General features: G+C 44.7%; 1 pseudogene; it reads right to left on the bottom strand.

Moving 5' to 3' along the window:
- Positions 1-312: 312 nt before the first annotated feature.
- On the bottom strand, positions 313-15,037 carry LOC123994169 (annotated as a pseudogene).
- Between the last annotated feature and the right edge of the window lie 3,330 nt (positions 15,038-18,367).

Below are 18,367 nucleotides of genomic sequence, written 5' to 3'. Positions count from 1 at the left end.
AAAACACATACATAACCAATAAAATACACTCCTTAAATACAAATACAAATATATACAAAATGTGATGACAGTCAGCAATTATAGATTTGTGTGTCATGGCTGACTCTGCTGTTTCCTTGGGAACCAGGCCCTGCTCATCCTGCTGTCACATGCAACTAAGCCCTGCCCTGTCAGCGCTAACGGACTACTGTGTGTGTGTGTGTGTGTGTGTGTGTGTGTGTGTGTGTGTGTGTGTGTGTGTGTGTGTGTGTGTGTGTGTGTGTGTGTGTGTGTGTGTGTGTGTGTGTGTGTGTGTGTGTGTGTGTGTGTGTGTGTGTGTGTGTGTGTGTGTGTGTGTGTGTGTGTGTGTGTGTGTGTGTGTGTGTGCAGACAGTTCAGTCTCAGGTAGAAGTCTCTTTCTCCCTCTCCTTCTTTCTTTAGTCTCTTCAGACCTCTAGTTGTCTCCTGCCCATCCCTGTCTCCCCCTCTATCAGTCTCTTCAGACCTCTAGTTGTCTCCTGCCCATCCCTGTCTCCCTCTCTATCAGTCTCTTCAGACCTCTAATTGTCTCCTGCCCAACCCTGTCTCCCCCTCTATCAGTCTCTTCAGACCTCTAGTTGTCTCCTGCCCATCCCTGTCTCCCCCTCTATCAGTCTGTTCAGACCTCTGTGCCTTCCTGTGGGTATAGGATGCTTGCTGAGCCCAAGCCAGGGTAGAAATGCCCATTGAACTGGCTGAGGATGGGGCTGCTGTAACCCAGGGAGGAGTGGGTGGGCGAGGAGGAGAGGCCAGGAGGAGGCGGTAGCTGGGAAGCCCACTCCAAAGCACCTGAGCTGAGGCAGTAACTACCAAAACCCCCAGGCTGTGTAGGCCTCTGGGTCCCGTCCAGGGTAAGGGTTAAGGGCAGGGCATGGTTCAGCGAATCTCCTCCGATTACATTGGCTCCCCCAGATACCACTCCAGACATCTCAGACAGGAAGCTGCTCAGGCAAGGGGCGGTACCTGAGGAGGAAGGGGAGGATTCTCTCTGGCGTCTGGGACATGTCGATCCCATGGTTGCTGGGGGTTGGGGACTCCCCGGTCATCGGGATCACCTGACTCCAGCCCTACTGACTCCCCCTCTCCTTCAGACAGCGAATCAGACTTCCTCTTCCTTTTACGACGGAAGTTTCCATTGTCAAACATCTTCTCACAGTTTGGGTCTAGTGTCCAGTAGTTACCCTTACCTGGAAGAGAGAGAAAGAGGGAAGGGGGGGGGGATAGATTAGAATGTGTTTGGGGTTGACACATGGACTACTGACTGCATCATCTACTATCATTACTAAACACAGTTAATCTATCATTTTATCACACGACTTTTACACACTCTAAAGACAAGCTGTTCTATGACTAGACTGTTACACACTCTACAGACAAGCTGATCAATCACTAGACGGTTACACACTCTACAGACAAGCTGATCAATCACTAGACTGTTACACACTCTACAGACAAGCTGATCAATCACTAGACTGTTACACACTCTAAAGACAAGCTGTTCTATGACTAGACTGTTACACACTCTACAGACAAGCTGATCAATCACTAGACTGTTACACACTCTACAGACAAGCTGATCAATCACTAGACTGTTACACACTCTACAGACAAGCTGATCAATCACTAGACTGTTACACACTCTACAGACAAGCTGTTCTATCACTAGACTGTTACACACTCTACAGACAAGCTGATCAATCACTAGACTGTTACACACTCTACAGACAAGCTGATCAATCACTAGACTGTTACACACTCTACAGACAAGCTGATCAATCACTAGACTGTTACACACTCTAAAGACAAGCTGTTCTATCACTAGACTGTTACACACTCTAAAGACGTTCAATCACTAGACTGTTACACAATCTAAAGACATTCTATCACTAGACTGTTGCACACTCTAAAGAGAAGCTGTTCTAGCACTAGACTGTTACACACTCTACAGACAAGCTGTTCTATCACTAGACTGTTGCAAACTCTAAAGACGTTCTATCACTAGACTGTTACACACTCTAAAGACAAGCTGTTCTATCACGAGACTGTTACACACTACAGACAAGCTGTTCTATCACTAGACTGTTGCAAACTCTAAAGACGTTCAATCACTAGACTGTTACACACTCTAAAGACAAGCTGTTCTATCACTAGACTGTTACACACTCTAAAGACGTTCTATCACTAGACTGTTACACACTCTAAAGACAAGCTGTTCTATCACTAAACTGTTACACACTCTAAAGACGTTCTATCAATAGACTGTTACACACTCTAAAGACAAGCTGTTCTATCACTAGACTGTTACACACTCTAAAGACGTTCTATCACTAGACTGTTACACACTCTAAAGACAAGCTGTTCTATCACTAAACTGTTACACACTCTAAAGACGTTCTATCAATAGACTGTTACACACTCTAAAGACAAGCTGTTCTATCACTAGACTGTTACACACTCTACAGACAAGCTGTTCTAGCCCTAGACTGTTACACACTCTAAAGACGTTCTATCACTAGACTGTTACACACTCTAAAGACGATCTATCACTAGACTGTTACACACTCTAAAGACAAGCTGTTATATCACTAGACTGTTACACACTCTAAAGACGTTCAATCACTAGACTGTTACACACTCTAAAGACAAGCTGTTCTATCACTAGACTGTTACACACTCTAAAGACGTTCAATCACTAGACTGTTACACACTCTACAGACAAGTTGTTCTATCACTAGACTGTTACACACTCTAAAGACAATCTGTTCAATCACTAGACTGTTACACACTCTAAGGACAAGCTGTTCTATGACTAGACTGTTACACACTCTAAAGACAAGCTGTTCAATCACTAGACTGTTACACACTCTAAAGACGTTCAATCACTAGACTGTTACACACTCTAAAGACAAGCTGTTCTATCACTAAACTGTTACACACTCTACAGACAAGTTGTTCTATCACTAGACTGTTACACACTCTAAAGACGTTCAATCACTAGACTGTTACACACTCTACAGACAAGTTGTTCTATCACTAGACTGTTACACACTCTAAAGACAATCTGTTCAATCACTAGACTGTTACACACTCTAAAGACAAGCTGATCAATCACTAGACTGTTACACACTCTACAGACAAGCTGATCAATCACTAGACTGTTACACACTCTACAGACAAGCTGATCAATCACTAGACTGTTACACACTCTACAGACAAGCTGATCAATCACTAGACTGTTACACACTCTACAGACAAGCTGATCAATCACTAGACTGTTACACACTCTAAAGACAAGCTGTTCTATCACTAGACTGTTACACACTCTAAAGACGTTCAATCACTAGACTGTTACACAATCTAAAGACATTCTATCACTAGACTGTTGCACACTCTAAAGAGAAGCTGTTCTAGCACTAGACTGTTACACACTCTACAGACAAGCTGTTCTAGCACGAGACTGTTACACACTCTAAAGACAAGCTGTTCTATCACTAGACTGTTACACACTCTAAAGACATTCTTTCACTAGACTGTTGCACACTCTAAAGACGTTCTATCACTAGACTGTTACACACTCTAAAGACAAGCTGTTCTAGCACTAGACTGTTACACACTCTAAAGACGTTCTATCACTAGACTGTTACACACTCTAAAGACAAGCTGTTCTATCAATAGACTGTTACACACTCTAAAGACAAGCTGTTCTAGCACTAGACTGTTACACACTCTAAAGACAAGCTGTTCTATCACTAGACTGTTACACACTCTAAAGACATTCAATCACTAGACTGTTACACAATCTGAAGACATTCTATCACTAGACTGTTGCACACTCTAAAGAGAAGCTGTTCTAGCACTAGACTGTTACACACTCTACAGACAAGCTGTTCTATCACGAGACTGTTACACACTCTAAAGACAAGCTGTTCTATCACTAGACTGTTACACACTCTAAAGACATTATTTCACTAGACTGTTGCACACTCTAAAGACGTTCTATCACTAGACTGTTACACTGTTATGCAGGTGAATGAGGACCCAAAAGCGACTTGGCGAAAACAGAGTTTTTAATCCAGTAAAGTAACTTTACAAACAAAAGGCATAATTCTACTCGTAATGACGAGAACAGACTGGAGACTTGATCAAGAACTGCAGGTTGCCTCGGGAAGGCACTTGAACGTAGCAGACTCAGACACCTGCTCACCACGCAGCATCTGAGGGAAACACGACATGACAGGGCGATACATAGACACAGCACGGTGAACAATAGACAAGGATCTGACAGGGCAGGAACGGAAAACAAGGAGAGAAATAGGGACTCTAATCAGGGAAAAGGTTCGGGAACAGGTGTGGGAAGACTAAATGATTGATTAGGGGAATAGGAACAGCTGGGAGCAGGAACGGAACGATAGAGAGAAGAGAGAGAGGAAGGGAGAGAGAAAAAGGGGAACGAACCTAAAAAGACCAGCAGGGGGAAAATGAACAGAGGGAAAAGCAAAATGACAAGACAATCTAAGACAAAACATGACAGTACCCCCCCACTCACCGAGCGCCTCCTGGCGCACTCGAGGAGGAATCCTGGCGGCAACGGAGGAAATCATCAATAAGTGAACGGTCCAGCACGTCCCGAGACGGAACCCAACTCCTCTCCTCAGGACCGTAACCCTCCCAATCCACTAAGTATTGGTGACCCCGTCCCCGAGAACGCATGTCCATGATCCTACGTACCTTGTAAATAGGTGCGCTCTCGACAAGGACGGGAGGGGGAGGGAAGACGAACGGGGTGCGAAGAAAGGGCTTGACACAGGAGACATGGAAGACAGGATGGACGCGACGAAGATGTCGCGGAAGAAGCAGTCGCACAGCGACAGGATTGACGACCTGGGAGACACGGAACGGACCAATGAACCGCGGAGTCAACTTACGAGAAGCTGTCGTAAGAGGAAGGTTGCGAGTGGAAAGCCACACTCTCTGGCCGCAACAATACCTTGGACTCTTAATCCTGCGTTTATTGGCGGCTCTCACAGTCTGTGCCCTGTAACGGCAAAGTGCAGACCTCACCCTCCTCCAGGTGCGCTCACAACGTTGGACAAACGCTTGAGCGGAGGGAACGCTGGACTCGGCAAGCTGGGATGAGAACAGAGGAGGCTGGTAACCCAGACTACTCTGAAACGGAGATAAACCGGTAGCAGACGAAGGAAGCGAGTTGTGAGCGTATTCTGCCCAGGGGAGCTGTTCTGCCCAAGACGCAGGGTTTCTGAAAGAAAGGCTGCGTAGTATGCGACCAATCGTCTGATTGGCCCTCTGCTTGACCGTTAGACTGGGGATGAAACCCGGAAGAGAGACTGACGGACGCACCAATCAAACGACAGAACTCCCTCCAAAACTGTGACGTGAATTGCGGGCCTCTGTCTGAAACGGCGTCTAACGGGAGGCCATGAATTCTGAACACATTCTCGATGATGATTTGTGCCGTCTCCTTAGCGGAAGGAAGTTTAGCGAGGGGAATGAAATGTGCCGCCTTAGAGAACCTATCGACAACCGTAAGAATCACAGTCTTCCCCGCAGACAAAGGCAGACCGGTAATGAAATCTAGGGCGATGTGAGACCATGGTCGAGAAGGAATGGGAGCGGTCTGAGACGACCGGCAGGAGGAGAGTTACCCGACTTAGTCTGCGCGCAGTCCGAACAAGCAGCCACGAAACGGCGCGTGTCACGCTCCTGAGTCGGCCACCAAAAGCGCTGGCGAATAGACGCAAGAGTGCCTCGAACACCGGGATGACCAGCTAACTTGGCAGAGTGAGCCCACTGAAGAACAGCCAGACGAGTGGAAACAGGAACGAAAAGGAGGTTACTAGGACAAGCGCGCGCGACGCAGTGTGCATGAGTGCTTGCTTAACCTGTCTTTCAATTCCCCAGACTGTCAACCCGACAACACGCCCATAAGGAAGAATCCCCTCGGGATCAGTAGAAGCCACAGAAGAACTAAACAGACGGGATAAGGCATCAGGCTTGGTGTTTTTGCTACCCGGACGGTAAGAAATCACAAACTCGAAACGAGCTAAAAACAACGCCCAACGAGCTTGACGGGCATTAAGTCGTTTGGCAGAACGGATGTACTCAAGGTTCTTATGGTCTGTCCAAACGACAAAAGGAACGGTCGCCCCCTCCAACCACTGTCGCCATTCGCCTAGGGCTAAGCGGATGGCGAGCAGTTCGCGGTTACCCACATCATAGTTGCGCTCAGATGGCGACAGGCGATGAGAAAAATAAGCGCAAGGATGAACCTTATCGTCAGACTGGAAGCGCTGGGATAGAATGGCTCCCACGCCTACCTCTGAAGCGTCAACCTCGACAATGAATTGTCTAGTGACGTCAGGAGTAACGAGGATAGGAGCGGACGTAAAACGTTCTTTTAGAAGATCAAAAGCTCCCTGGGCGGAACCGACCACTTAAAACACGTCTTGACAGAAGTAAGAGCTGTGAGAGGGGCAGCAACTTGACCGAAATTACGAATGAAACGCCGATAGAAATTAGCGAAACCTAAAAAGCGCTGCAACTCGACACGTGACCTTGGAACGGGCCAATCACTGACAGCTTGGACCTTAGCGGAATCCATCTGAATGCCTTCAGCGGAAATAACGGAACCGAGAAAAGTAACGGAGGAGACATGAAAAGAGCACTTCTCAGCCTTCACGTAGAGACAATTCTCTAAAAGGCGCTGTAGAACACGTCGAACGTGCTGAACATGAATCTCGAGTGACGGTGAAAAAATCAGGATATCGTCAAGATAGACAAAAACAAAGATGTTCAGCATGTCTCTCAGAACATCATTAACTAATGCCTGAAAAACAGCTGGCGCATTGGCGAGACCAAACGGCAGAACCCGGTACTCAAAATGCCCTAACGGAGTGTTAAACGCCGTTTTCCACTCGTCCCCCTCTCTGATGCCCACGAGATGGTAAGCGTTACGAAGGTCCAACTTAGTAAAGCACCTGGCTCCCTGCAGAATCTCGAAGGCTGATGACATAAGGGGAAGCGGATAACGATTCTTAACCATTATGTCATTCAGCCCTCGATAATCCACGCAGGGGCGCAGAGTACCGTCCTTCTTCTTAACAAAAAAGAACCCCGCCCCGGCCGGAGAGGAAGAAGGCACTATGGTACCGGCGTCAAGAGACACAGATAAATAATCCTCGAGAGCCTTACGTTCGGGAGCCGACAGAGAGTATAGTCTACCCCGAGGAGGAGTGGTCCCCGGAAGGAGATCAATACTACAATCATACGACCGGTGAGGAGGAAGGGAGTTGGCTCGGGACCGACTGAAGACCGTGCGCAGATCATGATATTCCTCCGGCACTCCTGTCAATTCGCCAGGTTCCTCCTGAGAAGTGGGGACAGAAGAAATGGGAGGGATGGCAGACATTAAACACTTCACATGACAAGAAACGTTCCAGGATAGGATAGAATTACTAGACCAATTAATAGAAGGATTATGACATACTAGCCAGGGATGACCCAAAACAACAGGTGTAAAAGGTGAACGAAAAATCAAAAAAGAAATAGTCTCACTGTGGTTACCAGATACTGTGAGAGTTAAAGGTAGTGTCTCAAATCTGATACTGGGAAGATGACTACCATCTAAGGCAAACATGGGCGTAGGCTTGTCTAACTGTCTGAAAGGAATGTCATGTTTCCGAGCCCATGCTTCGTCCATGAAACAACCCTCAGCCCCAGAGTCAATCAAGGCACTGCATGTAGCACCCGAACCGGTCCAGCGTAGATGGACCGACATAGTAGTACAGGATCTAGATGAAGAGACCTGAGTAGTAGCGCTCACCAGTAGCCCTCCGCTTACTGATGAGCTCTGGCCTTTTACTGGACATGAATTGACAAAATGTCCATCAAATCCGCAATAGAGGCACAGGCGGTTGGTGATCCTCCGTTCCCTCTCCTTGGTCGAGATGCGAATACCTCCCAGCTGCATGGGCTCAGTCTCTGAGCCAGAGGAGGGAGATGGTTGCGATGCGGAGCAGGGAAACACCGTTGACGCGAGCTCTCTTCCACGAGCTTGGTGACGAAGATCTACCCGTCGTTCTATGCGGATGGCGAGAGCAATCAAAGAGTCCACACTGGAAGGAACCTCCCGAGAGAGAATCTCATCTTTGACCACTGCGTGGAGTCCCTCCAGAAAACGAGTGAGCATCTGTAGTCGCTGGGTCCATACTTTGGTCGGATCCTTCTGTTATGCAGGTGAATGAGGACCCAAAAGCGACTTGGCGAAAACAGAGTCTTTAATCCAGTAAAGTAAATTTACAATCATAAGGCATAATTCCACTCGTAATGACGAGAACAGACTGGAGACTCGATCAAGAACTGCAGGTTGCCTCGGGAAGGCACTTGAACGTAGCAGACTCAGACACCTGCTCACCACGCAGCATCTGAGGGAAACACGACACGACAGGGCGATACACAGACACAGCACGGTGAACAATAGACAAGGATCCGACAGGGCAGAAACGGAAAACAAGGGGAGAAATAGGGACTCTAATCAGGGAAAAGGATAGGGAACAGGTGTGGGAAGAATAAATGATTGATTAGGGGAATAGGAACAGCTGGGAGCAGGAACGGAACGATAGAGAGAAGAGAGAGAGGAAGGGAGAGAGAAAAAGGGGAACGAACCTAAAAAGACCAGCAGGGGGAAAATGAACAGAGGGAAAAGCAAAATGACAAGACAATCTAAGACAAAACATGACATACACACTCTAAAGACAAGCTGTTCTAGCACTAGACTGTTACACACTCTAAAGACGTTCTATCACTAGACTGTTACACACTCTAAAGACAAGCTGTTCTATCAATAGACTGTTACACACTCTAAAGACAAGCTGTTCTAGCACTAGACTGTTACACACTCTAAAGACAAGCTGTTCTATCACTAGACTGTTACACACTCTAAAGACATTCAATCACTAGACTGTTACACACTCTAAAGACAAGCTGTTCTATCACTAGACTGTTACACACTCTACAGACAAGCTGTTCTATCACTAGACCAGTGGTTCTTAACCGGGGTTCGATCGAACCCCAGGGGTTCGGTGAGTCAGTCTCAGGGGTTCGGCGGAGGTCAAGACACACATCCGATTCATATGATTCGTGATGACAAGCTCTGCTTCGCCATCATTGGCTGCAGGTGATCACGCTACATCGCTTGGCCTATCTGTGCTGCAGGGAATTTGGCGCGCTCAGTTTGTGACAATGGTGATGGTACGTCTTGTGATTTCTTTCTTAATATTTTAATTCCTTCATACTTACTATGTCGAGCAAAAAAAAGAAAGTGGTCGGACGAATATGTACAATATGGATTTACATGTATAACCGAACGTGATGGGAGTCAGTGTCCTAACTGCATGATTTGCAATGCCAAGTTGAGCAATTCTAGTCTAGCACCGGCAAAGCTAAGAGAACACTTCCTTAAGCTGCATGGAGATGGAAAATACAGGAACACAACGCTCGCTGAATTCAAGGTGAAGAGAGCCAGATTCGATGAAAAGGCTACTCTGCCTGTTCTCGGCTTTGTACCCATCAACAAACCGATCCTCACAGCATCGTACGAAGTTGCTTACCTGATCGCAAAGCAGGGCAAACCACACACCATTGGTGAAAGACTCATAAAACCAGATGTTCTGAAGATGGCGAATATCATGCTGGGAAAAGAGGCTGAAGTTAAGTTATCCCAAATTCCTCTTTCAAATGACACCATCAGCGACAGAAGAGGACATGAGCAAAGACATCTTGGCTCAAGTAGTTGCAGATCTGATTTCAAGCCCGGCAAAATTCAGCCTTCAACTCGACGAGACCACAGACATTTCCAATCTAAGCCAGCTTGCTGTATTCGTGCGCTATGTGAAAGACGACGTGATAAAGGAAGAATTTTTATTTTGTAAGCTTCTTACAACAACAACTAAGGCAGCCAATGTGAAGAAACTTGTGGATGACTTCTTCAAAGACAACAATCTTTCGTGGGATATGGTTTCTGCAGTTTGTTCGGATGGAGCTCCAGTCATGCTGGGAAGAAAGTCTGGTTTTGGTGCGCCAGTGAAAGCCGATGCACCACACATTGTTACGCATTGTATTCTGCACAGGCATGCGTTGGCAACAAAAACCTTGCCTCCAAAACTGGCAGAAGTATTAAAAATTGTAGTGGAATGCGTGAACTATGTGCGAACTAGTGCTCTGCGGCATCGCATCTTCAGTGAGCTGTGTAAAGAAATGGGCTCTGAATTCGAGGTACTTCTGTACCATTCTAACATTAGGTGGTTATCCCGGGGACAGGTGCTGAATCGTATTTTTGCCGTGCGTGTGGAATTAGCCCTGTTTTTGCAAGAGCACCAACATTGTCATGCAGATTGCTTCAAAAATTCTGAGTTCATTCTCATTTTAGCGTACATGGCTGATATCTTCGCAGCTCTCAATCATCTCAATCAAAAGATGTAGGGCGGTGGAGTCAACATCATCGAAGCGGAGGAAAACCTGAAGGCTTTTCAAAAAAGCTACCGTTATGGAAACGACGAACAGAGAACAATAACTTCGCAAACTTTCCCCTGCTGGACGACTGTGTAAGTAAGATCGAAAATGTATCTGGAATCGGAGACATTTCTGTACCCGCTGAACTGAAGCAAGCAATGGTCACACACTTAGATGAGCTTGCAAAGGCTCTCGACGGATACTTCCCTACAAGAGAGTCATATCCAGCATGGGTGAGACAGCCGTTCACGTTTAGTGTTGAGACAACAGATGTCAATGATGAATACCTCGATGAAATCATTGAAATTCAGCAGAGCCAGGTTCAACAGCAACTCTTCAGAACAACAACGCTTTCAACGTTTTGGCGTCAACAAATGGTAACGTACCCTGTTATTGCTAAGAAAGCTCTGGAGATTTTCATACCGTTTGTTACAACATATCTTTGCGAGCAATCCTTTTCGAGGATGCTGGACATAAAAACGAAGAAAAGGAACAGACTTTGTTGCGAAAATGACATGAGAGTGGCACTTGCCAAGGTGAAGCCGCGCATTTCAGAAGTCACACTGATTTGCAGTAAATATTCATTATTATGTTTTTGTTTTTGTGTGAAAATGATAATCTGTGTGAAAATGTTTTGATGATTTTGTTCTTTGAACACAGTGATGTTGATGCACGGTTCATTTTGTGCACCAGTCAAATATATACCTATGTTTTGAATTTGATTTTTTTCAAGTAAGAAGGGTTCGGTGAATGCGCATATGAAACTGTTGGGGTTCAGTACCTCCAACAAGGTTAAGAACTACTGCACTAGACTGTTAAACACTCTAAAGACAAGCTGTTCTAGCACTAGACTGTTACACACTATAAAGACAAGCTGTTCTATCACTAGACTGTTACACACTCTAAAGACGTTCAATCACTAGACTGTTACACACTCTAAAGACAAGCTGTTCTATCACTAGACTGTTACACACTCTAAAGACGTTCTATCACTAGACTGTTACACACTCTAAAGACAAGCTGTTCTATCACTAAACTGTTACACACTCTAAAGACATTCTATCAATAGACTGTTACACACTCTAAAGACAGGCTGTTCTATCACTAGACTGTTACACACTCTACAATATAATAAATAATAATAATATATGCCATTTAGCAGACGCTTTTATCCAAAGCGACTTACAGTCATGTGTGCATACATTCTACATATGGGTGGTCCCGGGGATCGAACCCACTACCCTGGCGTTACAAGCGCCATGCTCTACCAACTGTGCAACAGTCTATCACTAGACTGTTGCACACTCTAAAGACGTTCTATCACTAGACTGTTACACACTCTAAAGACAAGCTGTTCTATCACGAGACTGTTACACACTCTAAAGACAAGCTGTTCTAGCACTAGACTGTTGCACACTCTAAAGACGTTCTATCACTAGACTGTTACACACTCTAAAGACGTTCTATCACTAGACTGTTGCACACTCTAAAGACGTTCTATCACTAGACTGTTACACACTCTATAGACAAGCTGTTCTATCACGAGACTGTTACACACTCTAAAGACAAGCTGTTCTAGCACTAGACTGTTGCACACTCTAAAGACGTTCTATCACTAGACTGTTACACACTCTAAAGACGTTCTATCACTAGACTGTTACACACTCTAAAGACAAGCTGTTCTATCACGAGACTGTTACACACTCTAAAGACAAGCTGTTCTAGCACTAGACTGTTGCACACTCTAAAGACGTTCTATCACTAGACTGTTACACACTCTAAAGACGTTCTATCACTAGACTGTTACACACTCTAAAGACAAGCTGTTCTAGCACTAGACTGTTACACACTCTAAAGACGTTCAATCACTAGACTGTTACACACTCTAAAGACGTTCTATCACTAGACTGTTACACACTCTAAAGACAAGCTGTTATATCACTAGACTGTTACACACTCTACAGACAAGCTGTTCTATCACGAGACTGTTACACACTCTAAAGACAAGCTGTTCTAGCACTAGACTGTTACACACTCTAAAGACGTTCAATCACTAGACTGTTACACACTCTAAAGACAAGCTGTTCTATCACTAGACTGTTACACACTCTAAAGACGTTCTATCACTAGACTGTTACACACTCTAAAGACAAGCTGTTCTATCACTAGACTGTTACACACTCTAAAGATGTTCTATCACTAGACTGTTACACACTCTAAAGACAAGCTGTTCTAGCACTAGACTGTTCCACACTCTAAAGACAAGCTGTTCTATCACTAGACTGTTACACACTCTAAAGACGTTCAATCACTAGACTGTTACACACTCTACAGACAAGCTGTTCTATCAATAGACTGTTACACACTCTAAAGACGTTATATCCCTAGACTGTTACACACTCTAAAGACAAGCTGTTCTATTACTAGACTGTTACACACTCTAAAGACATCCTATCACTAGACTGTTGCGCACTGTAAAGACAAGCTGTACTATCACTAGACACTCTAAAGACAAGCTGTTCAATCACTAGACTGTTACACACTCTAAAGATGTTCAATCACTAGACTGTTACACACTCTACAGACAAGCTGTTCTATCAATAGACTGTTACACACTCTAAAGACGTTCAATCACTAGACTGTTACACACTCTAAAGACAAGCTGTTCAATCACCAGACTGTTACACACTCTAAAGACAATCTGTTCAATCACTAGACTGTTACACACTACAGACAAGCTGTTCAATCACTAGACTGTTAAACACTCTAAAGACAAGCTGTTCAATCACTAGACTGTTACACACTCTAAAGACAATCTGTTCAATCACTAGACTGTTACACACTACAGACAAGCTGTTCAATCACTAGACTGTTACACACTACAGACAAGCTGTTCAATTACTAGACTGTTACACACTCTAAAGACAAGCTGTTCAATCACTAGACTGTTACACACTCTAAAGACAAGCTGTTCAATCACTAGACTGTTACACACTCTAAAGACAATCTGTTCAATCACTAGACTGTTACACACTCTAAAGACAAGCTGTTCAATCACTAGACTGTTACACACTCTAAAGACAAGCTGTTTAATCACTAGACTGTTACACACTCTAAAGACAAGCTGTACTATCACTAGACTGTTACACACTCTAAAGACGTTCTATCACTAGACTGTTACACACTCTAAAGACAAGCTGTTCTATGACTAGACTGTTACACACTCTAAAGACAAGCTGTTCAATCACTAGACTGTTACACACTCTAAAGACAAGCTGTTCTGTCACTACACTGTTACACACTCTAAAGACAAGCTGTTCTATCACTAGACTGTTACACACTCTAAAGACAAGCTGTTCTATCACTAGACTGTTACACACTCTAAAGACAAGCTGTTCTGTCACTACACTGTTACACACTCTAAAGACAAGCTGTTCTATCACTAGACTGTTACTCACTCCAAAGACAAGTCACAATGGCTACTTAAAGTAAAGACACATCACAACTAAAGTAGAATTTTGACTTGACTAAAGATTAACAGCAGATTCACATTTGTCTGTCATGACAGATTTGGTTCTGGGTGCCAAGGTTAGATTCAAAATGAATAATTCAACCATCAAGTACTGTCATACCTTAGATTTATTGTTTATTTTATTTTTTGGGCTTTTTGTAAAACAAACACATAATGTAGTAAGTCTTACCGGGATCGTCCTCGTCTCTGGGGACCTTCTTGAAGCAGTCGTTAAGTGACAGGTTGTGCCTGATCGAGTTCTGCCAGCCAGCCTTGCTCTTGTTGTAGAAGGGGAAGTTATCGGCCACATACTGGTAGATCTGACTCAGGGTCAGCCGCCGCTCCGGGGCGCCGTGGATCGCCATGGCGATGAGGGCAGAGTAGGAGTAGGGCGGGCGTACCAGCTTCATCAGGTCTTCCTGTGAGGGCAGAGAGAACCAGCTCAGCTCCCCCCCAGGGACCCCCGCCCCGCTGGACCCCAGGTAGGGCCTCTGCATTCCGTAGTGCTGGGGGACGAAGGGGGGCCCGGGGTTACCTGGAGGCCCGGCAGTGGCCAGGTAAGGGGGAGCGTTGATGCTGGATCCGTTGAACCACAGGTAAGGGTTGGGGGAGGAGGTGCTGTAGTCATAGGAGGTGTCGGGGGTGCGCTGGGGGCTGGGGAGCGATGGCGGAGGATAGTAGCAGTCACTGTACATGCTGAGTTCTGTAGGTTCCTGGCCCAAGCTGGGGAACTGGGGGCCACAGCAAGGAGGAGACTGGCCCTGAGGTTCGAACGACGCCATGGTCAGAATCTCTTGTCTCTCTCACCTGTGTTGTTCTGGTCCTTGGAAGATGATGACTGTTTCAGTGTCTGAGTTGTGCCCACGGGGTCTCTCTCTCTTTCTCTCTCGTCTGTCGCTCACTCTCTTTGTGTGTGTGTGTCTCTCTCTCTCTCTCTCTCTCTCTCTCTCTCTCTCTCTCTCTCTCTCTCTCTCTCTCTCTCTCTCTCTCTCTCTCTCTCTCTACACCTCTACCTCTTTACTCTTTGCCCTCGCTCTGTCAGCACTGTCAACTGTTGCACAGATTTTATCTGTTTCCCTGGCAACACCCATTTCTCCTGATTGGTTGTTTAGCCAGGTGAGGATTCTGACAGGAGTGTCTGTCAACCAGTTTCTTCAGGCTCCCTCTCTCCAAAGGAATATACACCCATACTCTTAGTAAGCGTTTCATTCCATTTTTGTGTTGTGAAGAAAATAAAAAAATCTAATTATTAAATATACATTTCTTGAAACGTGTATGATTGCTGATAATCGGCCTATACAATTTCCAAATGCCTGTTCACTGAACCTAAATAGTTGGCTAGATTGCTATTGAATTCTAGAGCCCGCGTTGATGGGGAACATTATACATATGTCTTTCTTCTCTCCCTCAAATGTGTCTGTTGTTGCCATAACTTTGTAAAGTGTATTTTTGGCATCTCAGTCACATGAAAGGGTAGTGGTTCAGCTGTAACTTTGTTGCTTTGTTAGAACCTGGCGCCTCCGTGTGGGGGAAAAAAAAGTGATAGCACTCAGTAAAATGTGATAGCACCCAGTAAAATGTGATAGCACCCAGTAAAATGTGATAGCACCCAGTAAAATGTGGTAGCACCCAGTAAAATGTGGTAGCACCCAGTAAAATGTGATAGCACCCAGTAAAATGTGGTAGCACTCAGTAAAATGTGATAGCACCCAGTAAAATGTGGTAGCACCCAGTAAAATGTGATAGCACCCATTAAAATGTGATAGCACCCAGTAAAATGTGGTAGCACCCAGTAAAATGTGATAGCACCCAGTAAAATGTGGTAGCACCCAGTAAAATGTGATAGCACCCAGTAAAATGTGATAGCACCCAGTAAAATGTGGTAGCACGCATTAAAATGTGGTAGCACCCAGTAAAATGTGATAGCACCCAGTAAAATGTGATAGCACCCAGTAAAATGTGATAGCACCCAGTAAAATGTGGTAGCACCCAGTAAAATGTGATAGCACCCAGTAAAATGTGGTAGCACCCAGTAAAATGTGATAGCACCCAGTAAAATGTGATACCACCCAGTAAAATGTGATAACACCCAATAAAATGTGATAGCACCCAGTAAAATGTGATAGCACCTAGTAAAATGTGATAGCACCCAGTAAAATGTGATAGGACCCAGTAAAATGTGATAACACCCAGTAAAATGTGATAGCACCCAGTAAAATGTGATAGCACCCAGTAAAATGTGATAGCACCCAGTAAAATGTGGTCCACACAGCACGAGGTAGCACGTTTGTTCCTCGGTGTGAGAGAGCATCCAGAGTAAGAGGACGCTAGATAACGACCCAATATCGTAAGTATTTAGTTCACTTGTAAATATTTTTAAAAAATAAGAAGGTGCCTATTTAATTAAAGTACTCAAAGGTTTGTTATTTTATCCAAGATTGACAAGCTCACTGACGTCACATTTAGTTTACTTTGGATACATTTGGAATGGTTAGCCTTGCCAGCTAACGGAACTAATGTCAGCTAACGGAACTAATGTCAGCTAACGGAACTAATGTCAGCTAACGGAACTAATGTCAGCTAACGGAACTAATGTCAGCTAACGGAACTAATGTCAGCTAACGGAACTAATGTCAGCTAACGGAACTAATGTCAGCTAACGGAACTAATGTCAGCTAACGGAACTAATGTCAGCTAACGGAACTAATGTCAGCTAACAGCTACGTAACGTTACACCTGTCAATTAAAGTGATTAAAAAATATATATGTTTGAAGTTTATAAATTTAAGCTTAAGCACATCCTTGTGTTGTACCAGGTTGCTGTTTATCCATTGATTATGCTATGTTTGTGAAACATTTTCAGTGTGCTTAAGTTCTGCTTGGTTTTGGTGAGCTATTCATTTATGATTCAAATCTTCATATGAATATCGCACGTTTATAGATGGAGGAATCTCCGGCTTCATCTGGCGACAATCAAAAGGACTGTGGCAAAAATATGATGGAGTTGAACAAGGGTTTAGAGAGGATGGTCGAAGACATGGAAAATCAATCAGGTTTGTTGTCGTATTATATGGTAATCGCTACCATTTGAATGTTGTAGGCTGTTTCATTTTCTAATATTTTTACATCTAGATTTTCTGTATGATGATGTATGTAACTGTTATTTTCAGAAAGAATAAAGGAAAATAGTTAGTAGCAAAAATAATGTTACTTTACTTATGGCTCGATCACATAGACAGGGTTTTGCGCAACATAAGTTCAACATTCTCGTTCTGCTACGATTTCTATCAAGCCGTCTACGCATACAGTTTGACTTACTGTCACTGTTCAATAATGCCAATGTATGCACCACACAGATCTATGCACCACACAGATCTATGCACCACACAGATCTATGCACCACACAGGTCTATGCACCACACAGATCTATGCACCACACAGATCTATGCACCACACAGATCTATGCACCACACAGGTCTATGCACCACACAGATCTATGCACCACACAGGTCTATGCACCACACAGATCTATGCACCACACAGGTCTATGCACCACACAGGTCTATGCACCACACAGGTCTATGCACCACACAGATCTATGCACCACACAGGTCTATGCACCACACAGATCTATGCACCACACAGGTCTATGCACCACACAGATCTATGCACCACACAGATCTATGCACCACACAGATCTATGCACCACACAGGTCTATGCACCACACAGATCTATGCACCACACAGATCTATGCACCACACAGGTCTATGCACCACACAGGTCTATGCACCACACAGATCTATGCACCACACAGGTCTATGCACCACACAGATCTATGCACCACACAGATCTATGCACCACACAGGTCTATGCACCACACAGATCTATGCACCACACAGATCTATGCACCACACAGGTCTATGCACCACACAGATCTATGCACCACACAGGTCTATGCACCACACAGATATATGCACCACACAGGTCTATGCACCACACAAATCTATGCACCACACAGATCGCACTGCAGCTGCCTCTGCAACGCAATGCTGCAGGGCAAACGCAGTGTTCCATTGGAAATGAATGTTCTTCTGGTGTGCCCAAAATGCAATGACACAGTAGGTGTGATCGAGGTGTTAGACTTAAACCCTAACTTCTTATCGCCTTATAATCCATTTACTACCCACTCTATAATATTCCATTTAGAAAAGTTCATGGGTGTGTTCATTCTAAATTCATTATAAAAAGTCATACTCAGTATGAACCCACTTCTGACACTGACAGCCATGTCCCTCTTGTCTCGCCTGTGG

Source organism: Oncorhynchus gorbuscha, linkage group LG13 (assembly GCF_021184085.1).
Source record: "Oncorhynchus gorbuscha isolate QuinsamMale2020 ecotype Even-year linkage group LG13, OgorEven_v1.0, whole genome shotgun sequence".
In the NCBI taxonomy this organism is placed as follows: Eukaryota; Metazoa; Chordata; class Actinopteri; order Salmoniformes; family Salmonidae; genus Oncorhynchus; species Oncorhynchus gorbuscha.
This window is presented reverse-complemented; position numbering and strand designations above follow the sequence as displayed.